The sequence below is a fragment of the Lathyrus oleraceus genome, chromosome 3 (assembly GCF_024323335.1).
Source record: "Lathyrus oleraceus cultivar Zhongwan6 chromosome 3, CAAS_Psat_ZW6_1.0, whole genome shotgun sequence".
Classification (NCBI taxonomy): domain Eukaryota; kingdom Viridiplantae; phylum Streptophyta; class Magnoliopsida; order Fabales; family Fabaceae; genus Lathyrus; species Lathyrus oleraceus.
The window spans coordinates 412702455-412721853 of record NC_066581.1 but is presented as its reverse complement, the minus strand read 5'-3'; positions in this window follow the sequence as shown (position 1 = coordinate 412721853).

The window sequence follows — 19399 nt, the reverse complement described above, 5'->3', positions numbered from 1 at the left end:
AACTGCTTCAACTCTCGATCCTCAATCCTCATAGGTGACGTTTCGACAGTCAGGTTATCTCTCACCTGTACATCATCTACTTGGACTACATGCGACGGATCATGAATGTACCTCCTCAACTGAGACACATGAAAAACCTCATGCAAATTCGCAAGCGACGGCGGTAAAGCGATACGATAGGCTACCTCTCCTATCCTCTCCAAAATCTGATAAGGACCAATAAATCGAGGTGTCAACTTCTTCGACTTCAAAGCTCGACCAACCCCAGTTATCGGAGTAACACGGAGAAACACATGATCTCCCTCTTGGAACTCAAGTGACTTCCTCCTCTTGTCGTGATAACTCTTCTGACGACTCTGAGCAATTCTCATCTTCTCCTGAATCATCTTAATCTTTTCCGTAGTTTGTTGAACAATCTCAGGTCCAACCACAGCACTCTCACCGGACTCATACCAACATAAAGGTGTCCGACATCTCCTACCATACAAAGCTTCAAACGGTGCCATACCAATGCTCGAATGAAAACTATTGTTGTAGGTAAACTCAATCAAAGGCAAATAACAATCCCAAGCACCTCCTTTTTCCAAAACACAAGCCCTCAAAAGATCCTCTAGTGACTGAATCGTCCTCTCAGTCTGACCATCAGTCTGCGGATGATATGCAGAACTCAATCTCAGCTTAGTTCCCAAAGCGTTCTGCAAACCTTCCCAGAACTTCGATGTAAATCTAGGATCTCTGTCCGAAACAATACTCGATGGAATACCATGCAAACTGACAATTTTCTCAATATACAACTCAGCTAATCTCTCTAACGAATAATCCATTCTGATCGGAATGAAATGAGCCGATTTTGTCAATCTGTCAACAATCACCCAAATAGCTTCAAAATTCTTACTTGTCCTCGGTAAACCAGAAACAAAATCCATACTGATACTATCCCACTTCCACTCTGGAATAGCCAACGGTTGCATTAGCCCAAACGGCTTCTGATGCTCAATCTTTGACTTCTGACAAGTCAAACAAGAATAAACAAAACTCGCAATTTCTCTTTTCATTCCCGGCCACCAAAATAACTTTTTCAAATCATGATACATCTTTGTAGCTCCAGGATGAATACTCAGGCCACTACGATGTCCTTCCTCAAGAATACTCTTCTTAAGTTCGGTAACATCCGGAATACACACCCGATTACTAAATTTCAAAACCCCATTCTCATCAACTCTGAATTCACCACCTTGACCTTGATTCACTAGAGTCAACTTATCAACCAAAAGCACATCGGATTTCTGACCTTCTCTAATCTCATCCAAAATACCACTCGTTAACTTCAACATTCCCAATTTAACACTATTGTGAGTACTCTCACACACCAAACTCAAGTCTCTAAACTGCTCAATTAAATCCAGTTCCTTAACCATTAACATAGACATATGCAATGATTTCCGACTCAATGCATCAGCTACTACGTTTGCTTTACCCGGATGGTAATTCAACCCAAAGTCATAATCCTTCAGAAATTCTAACCATCTCCTCTGTCTCATATTCAGTTCTTTCTGATCAAACAAATACTTTAAACTTTTATGGTCACTGAAAACTTCAAATCTTGACCCGTACAAATAGTGTCTCCATAACTTCAGAACAAATACCACAGCTGCCAACTCTAAATCGTGCGTCGGATAGTTCCTCTCATGAACCCTCAGCTGTCTCGAAGCATAAGCTATAACCTGCTTATTCTGCATCAACACACCACCCAAACCCAACAATGAAGCATCACAGTAAACCTCGAATAGTTCTGACGGACTCGGTAATATCAAAATAGGAGCAGTAGTCAACCTTCTCTTTAACTCTTGGAAACCTTCTTCACATTTTGAGTCCCAAACAAACGCTTGCCCCTTCCTAGTCAACATCGTCAACGGTAACGCCAACTTAGAAAATCCCTCAATGAACTTCCTATAATAACCCGCCAAACCAAGAAAACTTCGAATCTCAGCAACAGACTTCGGAGCTTCCCACTTAGACACCGCTTCTATCTTAGAAGGATCAACAGCAACACCACCTCTTGAAATCACATGACCAAGAAAGCTAACCTCTTCTAACCAAAATTCACACTTAGACAGTTTAGCAAATAACTTCTTTTCTCGTAGAACTTCTAAAACCACTCTCAAATGCTCAGCATGCTCTTCTTCAGATTTCGAATACACCAAAATATCGTCAATAAACACCACAACAAACTGATCTAGGTACGGATGGAAAATCCTATTCATATACTCCATGAATACTCCAGGCGCATTAGTCACACCAAAAGGCATTACAGAATACTCATAATGTCCATACCTTGTTCTGAAAGCAGTCTTCTGAATATCCTCAGTTTTCACACGTATCTGATGATACCCAGATCTCAAATCTATCTTGCTGAACACACTTGCACCAACCAATTGATCCATCAAATCATCAATCCTCGGCAAAGGATACCGATTCTTGATCGTCACTTTATTCAGTTGCCTGTAGTCCACACACAACCTCATAGTACCTTCTTTCTTCTTAACCAACAACACTGGTGCACCCCACGGTGACACACTCGGACGAATAAATTTCTTATCCAACAGATCTTCCAACTGACTCTTCAATTCAGCTAACTCAACAGCAGACATACGGTACGGAGCCATCGATATCGGTCTAGTATCAGGTACCAAATCAATCGAGAACTCAACTTCACGCTCTGGCGGCAATTCATTCACTTCTTCAGGAAACACATCAGGAAAATCACACACCATAGCCAGATCTCCAATCACCAGTTTATCTTTAGCCTCCAAAGTCGCTAACAGCATAAACAACTCTGCCCCATCTGCTACTTCCTCATTCACCTGCCTCGCTGATAGAAACAAACTCTTTCCTTCTTCAATCTCAGGAAAAATCACAGTCTTATCAAAACAGTTAATAGAAACTCGGTTAAACACCAACCAGTTCATTCCCAAGATAACATCAATCTGCACTAGTGGAAGACACACTAGGTCCATCCCAAAGTCTCTACCAAAAATACTCAAAGGACAATTTAAACAAACTGAAGTAGTAGTCACTGAACCCTTCGCAGGAGTATCAATCACCATACTCCCATGCATCTCAGATATCTCTAACTTAAGTTTCACAGCACAATCCAAAGATATAAAGGAATGAGTCGCACCTGTGTCAATAATAGCTACAAGAGGAAAGCCATTAATATAACACGTACCTCGGATCAAACGATCATCTGCAGAAGTCTCAGAACCCGATAAAGCAAAGACCTTGCCTCCCGACTGATTCTCCTTTTTCGGCTTAGGACACTGTGGACTGATATGACCCAACTCTCCACAGTTGAAGCAAGTCACAGTCTTCAACCGGCAATCTGCAGCCAAGTGACCACCTTTTCCACACTTGAAACACTTCTTCTCATTACTGGTACATTCATGGATACGATGCCCAGCCTGACCACATCTGTAACACTTAGCAGGGGCACTGGAGTCTCCCCCACTAGGCCTCTTCATCCCACTCTGTCTCTGGAAACCTTTGCCAGCTGCATACGGTTTCCCACGATCATTCTGATTCTTGCCTTTCCTATCAACCCTTTGCTGATAGCTCTCTGCTCTGGCTTTGGAATCCTGTTCAAAAATCCTGCAACAGTCAACCAAGTCAGAAAACACTCTGATTCGTTGGTATCCAATAGCCTGCTTGATCTCGGGACGTAACCCGTTCTCAAACTTCACACATTTCGAAAATTCTCCAGCAGCCTCACTATAGGGAGTGTAATACTTCGACAGCTCTGTGAACTTAGCAGCATACTCAGTAACCGACCGATTGCCCTGCTTCAATTCCAAGAACTCTATCTCTTTCTTTCCTCTGACATCCTCTGGAAAGTACTTCCTCAGGAATCTCTCTCTGAACACAGCCCAAGTAATCTCAGTATTCCCAGCAGTTTCCAACTCAGTGCGGGTAGCAACCCACCAATCATCTGCTTCTTCAGACAGCATATGCGTACCGAACCTGACCTTCTGGTTATCGGCACACTCAGTCACTCGGAAGATCCTCTCAATCTCCTTCAACCACTCCTGAGCACCATCTGGATCGTATGCTCCCTTGAACATTGGAGGATTGTTCTTCTGGAACTCACTCAGTTGACGAGCAGCTCCCATTCCCACAACATTCGGATTCCCTCCAAGTACTCCAGCTAGCATACCCAGAGCCTCAGCAATCGCAGCATCGTCTCTACCCCTTCCAGCCATCTCTATTCTGAAAACCCAAACAAACTAAAACAATAAGTACTGATAGGGTTACACAACACCTATCCCGTACAGGGGAAACAGAATAATTACGACTCGACTCGACCGACTATGCTCTGATACCACTAATGTAACACCCTTCTAAAATACCCCAAAATATTTAATTAAAACAATAAATATATATATCAGAGTAATTATGCACTTAAGGGTGCCACACAATCATCTCACACCATTTTGCAAAATATCCTGTCATGCTCATTTATTTAATCAAAATAAAACATTTGCATAATACGCAGCGGATACAAACTAACAACATTCAAACCATGTAATACATTACATGTAAAGTTGTTCAACAACCAAAAGAAAACATAGTAAAACATCCCATCCCGATGTTACATCTACCAGAGCATGACCCACTAAGGAACTACACTAGACTCCAAGGACTAGCTTCTACTCAATCACTGCTCGTTACCTGAAAAATAGTTGTAAGGGTGAGTTCCTCAATCGATATAATAAGTATTATAAAATATCATGTCATGTTAAGTAATTTAACACACTTCATCACCCTAATCCAAATATATATATTCAGTAACAGCACATCAACTCAACATAATACTCAACACCAACACAAACACACGTATAATATTGGAATACATCCATTCATATTATACGCCATACATATATTATGCAATGAGACTCCATGCATGCGATACCGACTATTTGTGAACATATAGTTCAACCTCACCGTCCAAATCCAGGCACGGCTACCAAGCTCACTAGTCCCACTCATTTGAGACATAGTGACTCACTCACTAATTCCTCACCATGGGAATTAGCTACCACCCCAAATGGGCCATGCTATGCACGCTAATCACCTAGCATGCAAACATCAACAACAATCAAAATGATTTACTCACTAATTCCTCACCATGGGAATTAGCTACCACCCCAAATGGGCCACAACATGCAGGCTAATCACCTAGCAATGCAACAACAACAACTCAAGAATAGACATATGCTCACACTCTAAGCCATCAAACAGTCTATTCACAAATGCATACATAACTGATACATTCACAGCATCATGCATACCATCACACATCATCAACACATTTTATCACAAAAGCATATCATGTCATGCCGCATAATCAAACACAGTATCAGCACACTCTACTAATACCTATACTACTCAAAACAACGGGAAATGATCCCTACTACATCATACATCAGCTAAGTTACACCACTCAGCCTAAACAACCAAAAACTGCACAACAACAGTTCAGAAAACCACAAGTCTGCCCATACGCGTATTGCCTATGCCCATACGCGTATTGCCCATTCCTGACCAAGTCCATACGCGTACTGCCCACGCCCATACGCGTATGCTACGCGTACCACATCCTCATACGCGTACCAACAGAGACAATTTCACGTTCAAAACATCATCTTTTCCACTCATACGCGTATGGTATACCCCATACGCGTACCGCTCATGGGATACGCGCATCACACGCGTATGGCGCGTACCAGCGCCAAAACTCCCTTTTCTAAGCCATCCCATACGCGTATTGCCTAGTGCCATACGCGTATGACCAGAATCCAGTTTTCCAGATCTGCTATGGGTTTTCTCTGCTACGAGATCTCTACAATCCCAACCTTCTACAGTTCAATTTTCATACATGTTCGTTCGTTTTATCAATTACAGATCATACACATTCGGCTTCCCAAATTGCTAACCTTACTACCTCTAATTCCTACGAATTTCCTCTCAATCATAATCCAAATTTCGTTCATCCAATATTTCACAACTTTCATCATACATCATTCAAGTCAGGGACAAATCAATAGTCTATCACTACCCATTACATGTTATCCCATAATACCCATTAATCGACGATAAACCCCCCTTACCTGAGTTAATCCGGCGAATCTTTAAGCTTCAAGCTCTTCCTCTCTTCAACCCTTGTTCTCTGGCTCTCTTTGCCCTTTTCCACTTTTCTGTCCCTTTTCCCTTTTCACGTGAAAAATAGACCTTTTTTTACCAAAAATGGGATTTTCTAAATTCCAACTTATATATTTTCCAATAATTATTATCCCAATAGTAATAATAATTCAATAATTCCAAAATAATAATAATAATAATAATCCAATTATCTAATTAAATTAATAAATATATTATTAACTTAGTTTAAATAATTATCATATTATTATCGGGGTGTTACAAAAGACATGTAAGTGAGAAACATTTGGCTTTCGCCCTTTTAAAAGTTCATACGGTGTTTTATTTAGAATGGGGCGTATAAGCACCCTATTCAAAACATAACAAGCCGTACTAATGGCGTCGGCCCAAAAATATTTTGGTAAGCCACTTTCGTTGATCATTGTTCTTCCCAATTCTTCCAAAATTCGATTTTTACGCTCCACAACCCCATTTTGTTGAGGAGTACGTGGAGCGGAGAAGTTATGATCAATACCATGGTTACCGCAATATTCTTCAAATAGGTGATTTTCAAATTCACCTCCATGATCGCTTCTAATTGCAACAATGTTTGAATTTAGTTTATTTTGGGAAAGCTTAGCAAATCGTTCAAAGGCGGCGAATGTGTCACTCTTACTTACTAAGAAAATAGTCCAACAAAATCGAGAAAAGTCGTCCACTATTACGAAACCGTAATAGTTTCCTCCTAGACTTTTAATCCTAGATGGCCCAAATAAATCCATATGGAGAAGCTCGAGAGGTCTAGTTGTTGAAACGATATTTTTGGATTTAAATGAGATCCTCGTTTGCTTCCCCTTTTGACAAGCATCACAAAGGTGATCCTTGGTGAACTTAATTTTGGGGAGACCTAGGACTAGATCTTTTGAGACTACTTTGTTGAGTAAGTCAAAGTTAACATGTGCTAAACGCCTATGCCATAACCATGAATCTTCACTCATTGTTACGAGGCATTTGTCACTTGTTAACGATACTTCATTTAAGTCAAGCATATAGACATTGTTCACACGAAGACCATTAAACATACTCTTCTTATCATCATTATGTACAATTTTGCAACAATCTTTTGAAAACGATACATTGTATCCTTTGTCACATAATTGACTGATGCTAAGTAGATTGTGTTTAAGACCTTCGACAAGCAACACATCAGAAATAGTAGTAGAGGAAGGATTACCTACACTACCTTTACCAAGTATTGCTCCACGGTTGTTATCACCATAAGTTACATATCCCTTCTTCTTAGCCACGAAGTCAATGAAGAGAGATATGTCTCCTGACATGTGCCTTGAGCATCCACTGTCGAGAACCCATCTTCTCTCGGTAGTCTCGAGGCATTGTACCTGTGATAAGATAATTAACAAGAGAAGGTACCCAATGGCTTATTGGGTCCTGAGTGGTGAGGAACAAAGTGGTTGCATTTGGGCATCCATTGATAAATGCCTTTAGGAACCAAAAATCTCCTAAATCTACATTTAGCAATGGAATGGCCTTTCTTGCAACAATAAAGACAAGAGAACTTTTCATTTTGATTACTTTTGCTATCTTCATCCTTTATAACATATTTGTATTTTTGATATGGATTAACCATACTTTTTCGAAAATTAGATTTATCAATAGCAAATGTAATCTTGGGCTCAAGAGCCTTGTCAAGTTTGGCTTTTAGGTTCCTTACTTCACCTTGCCAAATGTAACAAGTATCACACCCAAAGTTCATCATTCTACTTTTAAGGTCCTCATAACTTGTTTTTGTGCTTTCCACTATAGAAGCCTTAAGTGCCTCAAGTTTCCTTTCGGATTCTTGAATTTTTTGTTCTAAATGAGAAAAAAATTTCTTATTTGAGGCAAGCCTTTTAAAAGCCTCTTTCGCTTCATAGTGTAAAGTGTCAAAAGCAGTTTGCAATTCATGATGAGACATACTAGAGGAATTTTCATATTTAGCATGTCGTACCTGTTTCTTCTTGTTCTTTTGATGAGCAGAGAGACATAGATTTGCATTTTCATCTTCATCACTAGAGCTTTCATCATCGGAGGAGTCGCTATCGCTTTCCCAAGCTATGTATGCCCTCATTGGCTTTGATGGTTTCTTATGTGATTTGTATGAATCTTTTTCTTTTGTCTTTTTGTTCATCGGACAGTCCGGTTTGTAGTGACCCGGCTTTCCACACTTATAGCACGACCCTCTAGTTGTTTTTCCTTTTGAGTCATCATTTTTAGAGAACCTAGATTGCTTCCGGAAGTTTACCAAGTTCTTCTCGGAATGTTGGATGCCGTTCTTTCTCACGTAACGGTTGTAGCGTTTAACGAACAGCCCCATATCTTCACTCTTGTCCTCTTCTTCTTCGTCACTCGATGAATAATCACTTTGCTCTTTTGCTTGAGACTTTGAGGAGGAAGTCTTTAGAGCTATTGATTTCTTTTCACTCACCTTAGCTTTGTCTTTCTTTTCTTTCCTTTCGTGTTGTTCCAAGCTTAAGAGAACTTGTTCGTGCTCTTGAAGTTTACCGAACAATGTTGTCAAGTCCAATGTGGTAAGATCATTTGCCTCTTTGATGGCGGTCACTTTCGGCTGCCATTCCCTGTTAAGACATCTTAAGATCTTATTAGTAGCAACATCATTGGAAATAGGTTTACCTAGTGAATGTAATCGATTGATTAGATGAGTGAATCTCTTTTGCATGTCGGCAATGGTTTCCCCTTGCTCCATGAAAAAGAGATCAAACTCTTGTGTTAGTGTATTGATTCTAGCCAATTTAACATCGTTCGTCCCCTCATGGGCAATTTGAAGTGAATCCCACATGGCCTTAGCAGTAGGGCAATGGGATACACGATAGTATTCGTCTACACCTAATGAGGAGATTAGGATATTTTTGGCTTTCCAATCATAGTTGTATTTCTTTTCATCATCATCGGTCCATTGTGCTTCGGGCTTAGGCACTATTTCATTATTCTCATTGGTCATGGTTATTTCAATTGGACCATTGAGAATAACATTCCATATTTTTCTATCTATGGAATTTATGTGCACCCGCATACAGTCTTTCCAATAACTATAATTTTCACCATTGAAAACGGGAGCTCTATTGTAAGCCCCTTTAGGTTCGTTAGCCATTTTCTATCGATGTTGTATTTTGAAGCACGGAGTGAACCGGAGCTCTGATACCACTTGTTAGACTATGGCACGGATCTAGAAGGGGGGTTGAATAGATCCCAATTAAAAACTTGAGTCGGCGCTACCAATTTAAAAGAAGAATTGGTTTTAAAAATTGTTTTAGGTGCGGAAGCGGCCGAGGAAAATTTAGTCTAAAACGAACCGTTATTGGAAAACCGGATATGCGTTAAGCTAATGGATAAGTGATAAATTGAGATACAAGTCACTACACAATTGCACAATCAATGATATAATTCACTTACTAGCAAGCCTAGTTCCAATGAATCAAAACACCAAATTAAACTGATGCAATCTTAAGACAACTTTGGCTTAAGCAAATTTACAAACACTTGGTGTGCATAAACACTCCAAGTGATATTTGAGTTGAGTAAGTAATTCAATTTAGCCTAGTACAATGTATTATTGTACTTAGTATTCAAACAGCAGTTTTAATCTCTTACTCAACTTATATCAACGTTTGGTAAAAATTGCTTAAACTAAAATCACTTAAATTTTAAGCTTAAAAACAGATTATGCAGAAAATTAAAGAAGACGCAGATTTGATGAGGCAGTTCCCCCGCCGTCCTCGCTTCGGGGTACGTCTGCCCTCAATTCTAAAAATAGAATTGAGATGATTAATTAGATATCACCTGTGAGATTTAATCGTTTTTACAAGGATTGCAAAGTATGTAAACAACAGAATTTCCAATGTGTTGAATGATACTTCTTATCCTTGCTCCTTGATTCAAGATGAATCAAGACCTTTGATCGTTGATGCTGGACCTCCGTTTCCTGCCACTCGTTGAGGAACCTTCCGTTCTTCAACCCCTTGGCCCGGCTGATCACGAACACGAACGAATCAAACCCGAATCCTTCACTACACAAACACTGAATCCGCTACTAGACTGATGAAGACGTTCTCTTATCATTCACCTTCGCTCAGCTGAATGTTAATGAAGCAATTCGTCCAAAAACCCCCAAACACAAACCGGTATTGGAGGATAAAATCCTAATGATTTTATTCAAGAAAGAACCTGCCAAGACTTCAACTCGAACCCGATTCTCCAATCGCAGCTACGAACCTTATCACCTTCAATCTATCACGAATTACATCAAAAGTTATTGTGTGCAGCTGATGTATTGTGAACTGTTGAAGATGAAGATGATGAATCTTTGACACCTTTTTCACTCTTTCTTGTTTCCTTGAACACTTGAATACAAATTGACAAATGTTAGTTAATAGAAGTGTTTTGACTTCTATATATAGTAACTGACAAAACCAAACAAACATAACAGTATTTCAAACAGTTGAAATAACTCAGAAAACTGAGTTTGCGCGCGAGCGGTCGACCATAGGTCGGCGTGCGCTGACCCGTGGGGAATGCGCTGACCCTTATGGTCGACTCAAAGGTTTCATGCGCTGACCCGTGGATAGCATTACTATGCCATGCGTCGACGTGTGGTCGACTCAAGGGGTTTATGCGCTGACCCGTGAGCTATGCGCCGACCCTTATGGTCGACGCAAGGCATTTTGCGCTGACCATCTTCAGTTGGGCTGAGCTTTGCGCTGACCCGTGAGCTTTGAGCTGACCCCTATGGTCGACTCAAAGCCTTCAAATTTGCATAAAAACTGTGTTTTGTGATTTTCATGCATTTCGTCATGATCACACTTTGTCCATATGTTTTTAATGATTATAATAGATTTAGACAAACGTAGAAAAGGATATGATGGGTAATGTGTTGCATTTGTTTGTAGACGTGCATGATGGTCCTTTGTTATCATCGAAACTTGCGATCGTATGTTGTCTGACTCTTTGTCTTTACAGGCTTCAGACAGGTGCCTGCCAAAGTAACATGGCAGGTCTTCCAGACTACATGAAGATTAGGGATTATACCTAAGTGGTATGCCAACCACAAGCAAAGCAAAGTTCAAATGAACTTAAAGCAACTTAAGTACCTGTGTAAACAACTAAACAAATCAGTATAATACTCAGACAAACAGACAACAGTCAATAACAAAACAATCCCAATGTACAACACATAAGCCATAAGGCAAACTCAAATGAGTTATCATCAACCTACAAAACAGCAAATGTTAGCAATCAAAAGCAAATATCAACAATCAAATGGTGAAGCAACATCAACCACGGAAATTGAGTGCTTGGTCCTGAAATTCAAAGCTCAAAGGTAAGTCCAAACCACTAGGTCAAAGCCTAGGGTCAAAGGTGAAGAAAAAAATCAAAACAGGAGCTGAAATTCAACATAATGCAACTTCAAACACATATTAACATGTCCTAAAAAGGATCAAAGCAAAATCATCAAGCAAGGCCATGTATCAAGCAAGAGAAGCCAAAGGCAATTTCAAAGCTCATACATGACCATCATGAATGAAAATTCCAAATCAAAACAGAAATAATTCAAATAATTCTGGAAAAATTCATGAGCATTCAAAACATCCAACATGATCCTCATACAAAAAATCAGAAGCATCCAAGATCATTTGGTATGGAAATTAAATTGTACAAGTTGAACAACCAAATGTGTGACACAAATTGTCACACCATGCAAACACATTCATAAAACAGAAATGGTAAATGGGAAAAAAACCAAACCAAGCCTACAACATCCAACAATGTGTCTAGAATCATCATGTAAAATTTCATGTCCATTGGATTAAAATCAAGCATTTTACAATAGAAAGAGCAAGGCAAGGTCACAAGTGTACACATGATCAAAGATTATAACACCATCCAAAATCCAGCGATGCACAACTTATGAAATTATCATCATTAAATTCTAGACATCCTAAGGATCAAGTATCAAAAAACCAGGCATTTTTTGGAGCATTTTTCAATTTTATGTGATTTTTCTAAGTTGATGTAAAAAATTTGAAACAAAAATGATCATAGCACATGGAAATGGAAGGAAAGCACATAATTGATGAACATATTTGAAAAATGCACTCGCCAGGGATCGATCCGTGTCAACATTAAAAAATGAGCGCGCGCTAAGTACAAAACGACACCGTTCCACAAAAACCCTAGCCAGAACCCAGAGTCGACGCAAGACCGTCGCTAGGTCGACGCAAACATGAAGATCTTCATCTTCTTCATGAAGAAGAAGATGAACAGTAGCAAGCTCAAGAACAAATTTCCAGAATTTTCCAGAAATCAAAGACAAGTATATCAACATGCAGCATATTCAATGGAGATCATAGATCAACAAACATCTAAACTTAATTCAACATAACAAGAGAGAATCGATAGAAAACATTTTGATGCATTAAACTTGAATCACACATATCTTGCTCAATAATGCACCAATTCACACGATTTTTCCACCAGAATTATCAGCAAACCTAGATCTACAAGAATATGTACATAAATTGCAAAATTAAAAGGTTCGAAAATTGACCTCTTGAAGAGCAGAATCTTTGAAATGCACGATCCACAGCTTTGAAGTATTCAAATCCACTCTACAATGCTTGAAATGATGTTTGATGAAGAGATTGAAGCTTGAAAGATGTTGGATCTAGCTCAAAACAGAATTTCCATTTTCATCTTCATGAGCTTGCTACACTTGGTTCTTGCTCGAATTTCACAATCTAATGCTTGATCTGCACAGAATCAAAGCCAAGGAACAAGAATATGGAAAGAAATTGCAATGTTATGAAGAGAAAATTTGAATTATGAATGGAAGAAAATTTTGGAGGGAGAGAGAATTTGGATCTTGAAATGTGAAAAAATGATTAACCTCCTCCAAATTCTATTATGATTTAGTATATATATGCTTTCCTAATCAACTTGCTAATCCATAATTAACTTGGTTAATGAAAATAAGGTGTTTTGCAAAAAATCAAAATTGCATGGTGCATGTAGTAAACCCACGTGAACAGTACCACTCCCTTCATCAAAGTCACTTAAAATGATCTTTTAAACACAATGGCAATGGTAGAAAGTCCATACAATGCACCATTTTTGAATTTTGCAATTTCCCTCCAAAAAAGGCATGGATATGCAAGTGATTATGTGATGAGATTTTATGTAATGTGATGCATGATTTGGAAATTAGAGGTCAAGAGAAGAATATTGCAAAAAGAACCACTCAATTTGGAGTTATGAATCAAAAGTTATGGCCATTTGAAGTTCCATGAACACTTGGCAATGATTGGATCATATCTCCTCAACCATTCATCAGATGCTCATGATCTTGGACTTTTTGGAAATGGGAGAGAGAGATATTCAACTTTCATGTTGGACAAAATTTCATTTGAAGCTTCTTTGATGTTGGAAAGTTGAGTTGAAGTTGGACCAAAAACTTGCCATTTTTGGAAAGTTGAAATTATAGGTCACTTTCCATTTTTGGAAACTTTTGACTTGACCTCAAATTCTTCAACCTTGATGTTTGGTATGATGAATAAGCATGATTTGGACATGAATGGGATGAAGAAACTCAATTTCTCAATTCAAAACCCACAGTTGACTTTTCAGTTGACTGCATTGGTCCTTAGATGACCTGAAATTGTCCTGATGAATTTGGGGCCTTTGCCACTTGGGAACTTGCTCCAAAATGAACCTATAGCTCATATGGGCTTCATAAAATGATCACATGATACATATCTCAAGAAAATACCATCTCTTGCACAAAGGATTCACTTGCATTGCCTTGACTGTTGACTGCTTAAGCTGCAAGTAACAAAGGTTAATGACATATTTTTGTACATTTTGGTTAGTGATTAAAAGGAAAGCAATGATATACAAATGCAAGAAATGCTTGGGGATCAAGAACCACTCTCAAGGAATATCCCACCCACAGGGAAGGAAGCAAGGTGTCCAATGATCCTTGAGGCAATGCAATGTTATGATATGATGCCATGAGGGATCTTAGGGACAAAATTGGGGTCTTACAGATGCCCCTATTTAAGGTCATTCTAGCCGGAGAAGTGAAGGTTAAAATCTTCATCTCGACGCGGTAGAATGGGCTTAAATAACAGTAAATGAGACAAATTTTGGTCCCTAAGAGACCTCATGATGCAGATGTATGCATGTAAAGCAAACAAAATCTGTGGGATATAGGTCCACAAAGGAGAAAAGACGATCCATCGGAGTAATACACTCACTAGGAACAGAGACTCTAATAGGACTCTCATGGGGATAAGAAAAGAAATGCGTGAGCAAGACACGACTCTGAATTAGGGGGAACAAAGAACTAGACACAACGTGAGCAGGACACGACTCGACTGGAGACCCTACTGGGGAATAAAGGACTCAAACTGGGGAAAAAGAGTTTCCAAGGGGAACAAATCCAATGGAAAGACTCAAGCTGACTCAAAGATGCGTGTATTGGGGAAAACGCCAATACAACACAACTATCCATAAAGGACCCTTCGGATAAAAATCCGGACTCAGACTGGGGAAAAAAAATCACACAGAACCTCCCTGCCGAAAAAAATTGCATATATTGGGGAAAACGCCAATACAACAAAAGGGTAAAATCGCAACAGAAACTCCACTGGGGAACGTCTAACAAAGACTCTCCCGGGGAAAATCTGCAAGATGAGGTGTTACCGGTTACTGGGTAACAAGCTCAAAGAGATATGTGATCTAAACACCGGTTATTGGGTGAAAGAACAATAAGCTCAGGAAGAATGAATATCTAAGACCGGTATAAGGGTGAGAGATATCAATCAACCAAACATCTGAGAAAGACCTGAAAAAGGTACATCAACTCAGGAAAATCTGACTCCACAGGGGACCAAGGTCATAATAGGGAGCAAAAAGGAAGGAACACCAGGGATACCGGTTACTGGGTATATAATAGGTGACCGCCCAAAGCGTGAATTGGTATATATGCCAAAACACTCATCATCCGAAAGGAGGGCTTGAAAAAGCAAATCAACTTACATGATGGACATTCGACTCCGCAACGGGAAAACAAATCTTACTCAAATGGGGAAGAACAAAAGGCTTCAACCAAAGAGTGCATGAGATATATTATCCATTACCGTCAGAACGTGGATAGTATACTCGCATGAGATACATTATCTATTACCGTCAGAACGTAGATAATATACTCGCATGGAAGGAACACCAGGGATACCGGTTATGGGTATATAATAGGTGACCGACCGAAAAGAGAAACAATCGTTACCAACTGTAACACCCCAAAATTTGCCCTCCTCATTCATGCATTCATTTAGCATTTCATCATGTCAATCAGAATTAGATCCAAAAAAAAAAAAAAAAAAAAAACGAAAATGAAAAACGAAAAAAAAAAAATATAATTTTTTACAAATTAAATAAAAAAATAAAATAAAATAATAATAATAATAATAAAAAATTTTAATTAATTAATTAATTAAATAAATAAAATATAATAATTTTTTTTGGACTTGGACCTTTCTCAAAAGCCCACTAAGCTACCAATATTAGCCTATAAATACTAGAGTTTCATTGAAACAAAAGGCCACACAGAAGAGGAGAAGAAGGAAGAGAAGCAAAATACTCTGAGGTTTCCTTGGAACAAAACCCTGAGGAAAAAGATAGTGAGAGAAGACCTAACGGAGTTCAGAGCAGCCTCCAAACCCCGAAGGGAACTCAGCTACACATAATCGCCTCTGCCTCACATAAAACCTAAAGATTGTTTTATAAACCTCACGGGTGCAACTCAATTTCAATCAAGCTCTCCAATCAGGTTTGCCTTTATTCCCATTACCTTTTGCTTTGAAGTTGAATACTCTGAATGTATGAGGTATGATGGATGAATTTCATTAGGTTTTTCGCTCATGGGTTTAATATGTATATGAATGTATAAACAATGCCTTGAATGTTTAACCGTTTAATTTTTGAGTGTATGCCACAGGGTTTGAGTTTTTCTGAAACCATACTGTTATTCATGAAAAAAATGCTTATGGTGTTTCACTAACCCTTTTGTTGAGTTTTTGTGAGGGCTCACATGACTTTTGCAGGGATAACTTGTGTGGTTTCCCACTTTATTTGTGGGATAACCCCTGGAGGTTCATTCCGATTACCTGTACTGACTCACTTTTCTTTGATGGCATTAGCTTGGAAGGATCTCAGGGTTTCCCATTCCTCTAATTGCTGTTACTTCGGATCTTTATCCGCGTGGTACTTTTTCATTTTTCCCGCATTTTACTGCTTTCCTAGCTGGAAGACCTCGATAGGAGGCAACGTTTGAGCCCCTTGGTGGCATTTTACTTTGAGATACATGTTTTGTGTTTTGTATTCATATCCCTGCAGGTAGCGCGGTTCCTTCATCAAGGACTGCCTTTTTGCCCTCGAGCATCCCAAACCCTAAAACCCAAAGCAACACGTTAACTCCTTCTACTACAGGCGAGTAAGTCTCCAAAGGTCGAGCATCCGGTAGATTGCGTAGTGACGTCGTTCGTCCAAAACCCAATCCATAACCCCGTAGTTAGCCGAACTACGTTTTGCTCTGATTCTCAGGCCAGATGAGATACGTAGGCATAAGACGCGATGTCTTAGCGAGCACACATCCCCCCAACCCATAGGTCAGCCGAGCTACGAAGACTCTGATTCTCATATTCAGATGAGATACGTATGCAGTGGATGCGACATCCGCGCGAGTCATTTTCATTTAACCCCTTTTTTTTTGGCAAACAGCACAAGATAAACCCACACCCTTTAGACGAAAACTACAAAAGTGGATCCCGTAGAGTACTACAGATGCGTAGGGGTGCTAATACCTTCCCTTCGCATAACCGACTCCCGAACCCAAGATTTGGTTGCGAGACCCTGTCTTGTCCTTTCCTTTTTTCAGGTTTACTTCGAGCGTTTCCTTTCCCTCCTTTGGGATGAATAACGCACAGTGGCGACTCTTCTGTCTTTTTCTTTTGCCAGTTGTTTTTTTCGCACTGTATTTTTCAGGTTGCGACAGCTGGCGACTCTGCTGGGGACATATAGAAGTTGACCTCTTGCTGGTCCATCTTCCCTAAGCGAGTCCCTCCTAGCTTGTGTGATTTCTTGTTTATTGGGTGTTCATGCTTTTGTGCAGTTATTTATTTACCTGCTTTACCTTATTGCATTGTGTATATATCATTGCTGTTTCTGTTGGTTGGCTGCTTGGTGATCTTTGTGAGATGAGTTCTATACCCGAGCTCGAGTGCACTTAGGATAGGAGAATGGCATAGTCCTGTTGACTTGTGTGGAGTTATTCCTTAGCGAGTTGACTTGCAAGCCCATTCACTTGGTGGAGGTCATGTTGAGATCAATAATGTCACATAAGTAAGTTGTGGTTAGACATTACTTGTTCCAATATAGACCTAAGAAGCCGAGGACCTTAGTTTACCAAACCCATCTTGGCCTATTCGTAGGACGTAGTACGAAAGTCGTTCAAATGTAAGATTTGAGACGATTGTTACGCGATACTACACTCATAAGAGTCTCTCTTGAGAATATTTTTGGAATACGAGTAGTCGTTCCTCTGAAAATATCCGAAAGATGGGATTATGACTATGGGAACCTTTTTGTAGAACATGTTTGGCAGGTTTAAACCTTAGTACACTCCTTTTGGGTGGTTCTTAACCTAAACTCCATGCTCGTGACTTGCAACAAACCCTTGATTCATGGTTAATCCGATCAGGTATCCTTAATATCAATGAAACTCAGGTGTTGATAAGGTGTAAACCGTAATCCACCAAAATGGGTGGTTGATATTAAGGATAACATGATCCATCCCATGACCTTTGTTTGGTGTGCTCTTAATTTCTCTCCAGACAGTGCAACCTGACAGATGTTCAAGCGGATCCATCAATTCTGATTGACATGCCTTTGCATTGCATAACATCATCTGCATATTTGCATCCAACATCTCATGCTTATTCATTTGCAGGGTATTCACTTTCAAAACGGGGGTGCCTTAAAACTGAACAAGCAGTGCATCGCATACCATGCATATTAACCCTTGTCTGTTTTGCAGGTGTCACCGCAGTGTCTAATGTTTGTTCCCTGTATCAGGCGTGTTATTGGTCCCAAGCGAGTCCACAGGTACCCGACAAAGGAAAATCGTCCACAACTAGCGATGGACCAAGTACAGAAAGAGCTGGCTGATATGCGTGAAAGGATGGATCAGTTCATGACATTGATGACTGGTATGGCAGCAGGCCAAGAAAAGCTGAGGGAATTGGTTGAGCAACCGAGGCCCGATCCAGAGGTGGAAATACCAAGTGCTGAGGGGAACCCTGGTAACCCTGGTAACCCTGGTAACCCTGGTAACCCTGGGAACCCTGGTAACCCTGGGAACGCTGATAACCCTGTGAACACTGGAAACGCGGGTAACGCAAATGCTGATGGAAACCCGGGTAATGTTGGCAACACAGGGAATGTTGGAAATGGTATTGGCGGAAGGTACAATGTGAATCAAGGAATTCGGATTAACGGGCACCCCGTTACTGAAGATTATCAGTATGATCAATTTTCTTTGCACGACGAGGCCCTCGAGACCACTCGCCGTATGGATGAGCTTGCTGAGAAGCTCAAATCTTTGGAGACTCAAAATTCCTTAGGTTTTGATGTCACAAATCTTGGTCTGGTTCAGGGAGTAAGGATTCCTCACAAGTTCAAACCCCCTACTTTTGAGAAATACAACGGGGCTTCTTGCCCACGCACTCATCTCCAATCTTATTTGGGAAGGTTGGGAGCTCACACGGAAGATGAAAAACTGTGGATGTACTATTTTGAAGACAGTCTAACTGGAGCTTCTCGTGAATGGTATTCTCATTTGTCCCGTACTACCATCAAGAGCTGGAAAGACTTGGCAGAGGCTTTTATCAAGCAATATCAATACAACTTGGACATGGCTCCAAATCGGACCTTGTTGCAAGGTATGTCTCAGACTACCAAGGAGACCTTTAGAGAATATGCTCAGCGTTGGAGACAGATTGCTGCGACCGTCCAACCCCCTATGTCTGAAAGGGAGATGGCGGACATGTTCATGAACACTCTTCAAGGCAATTATATT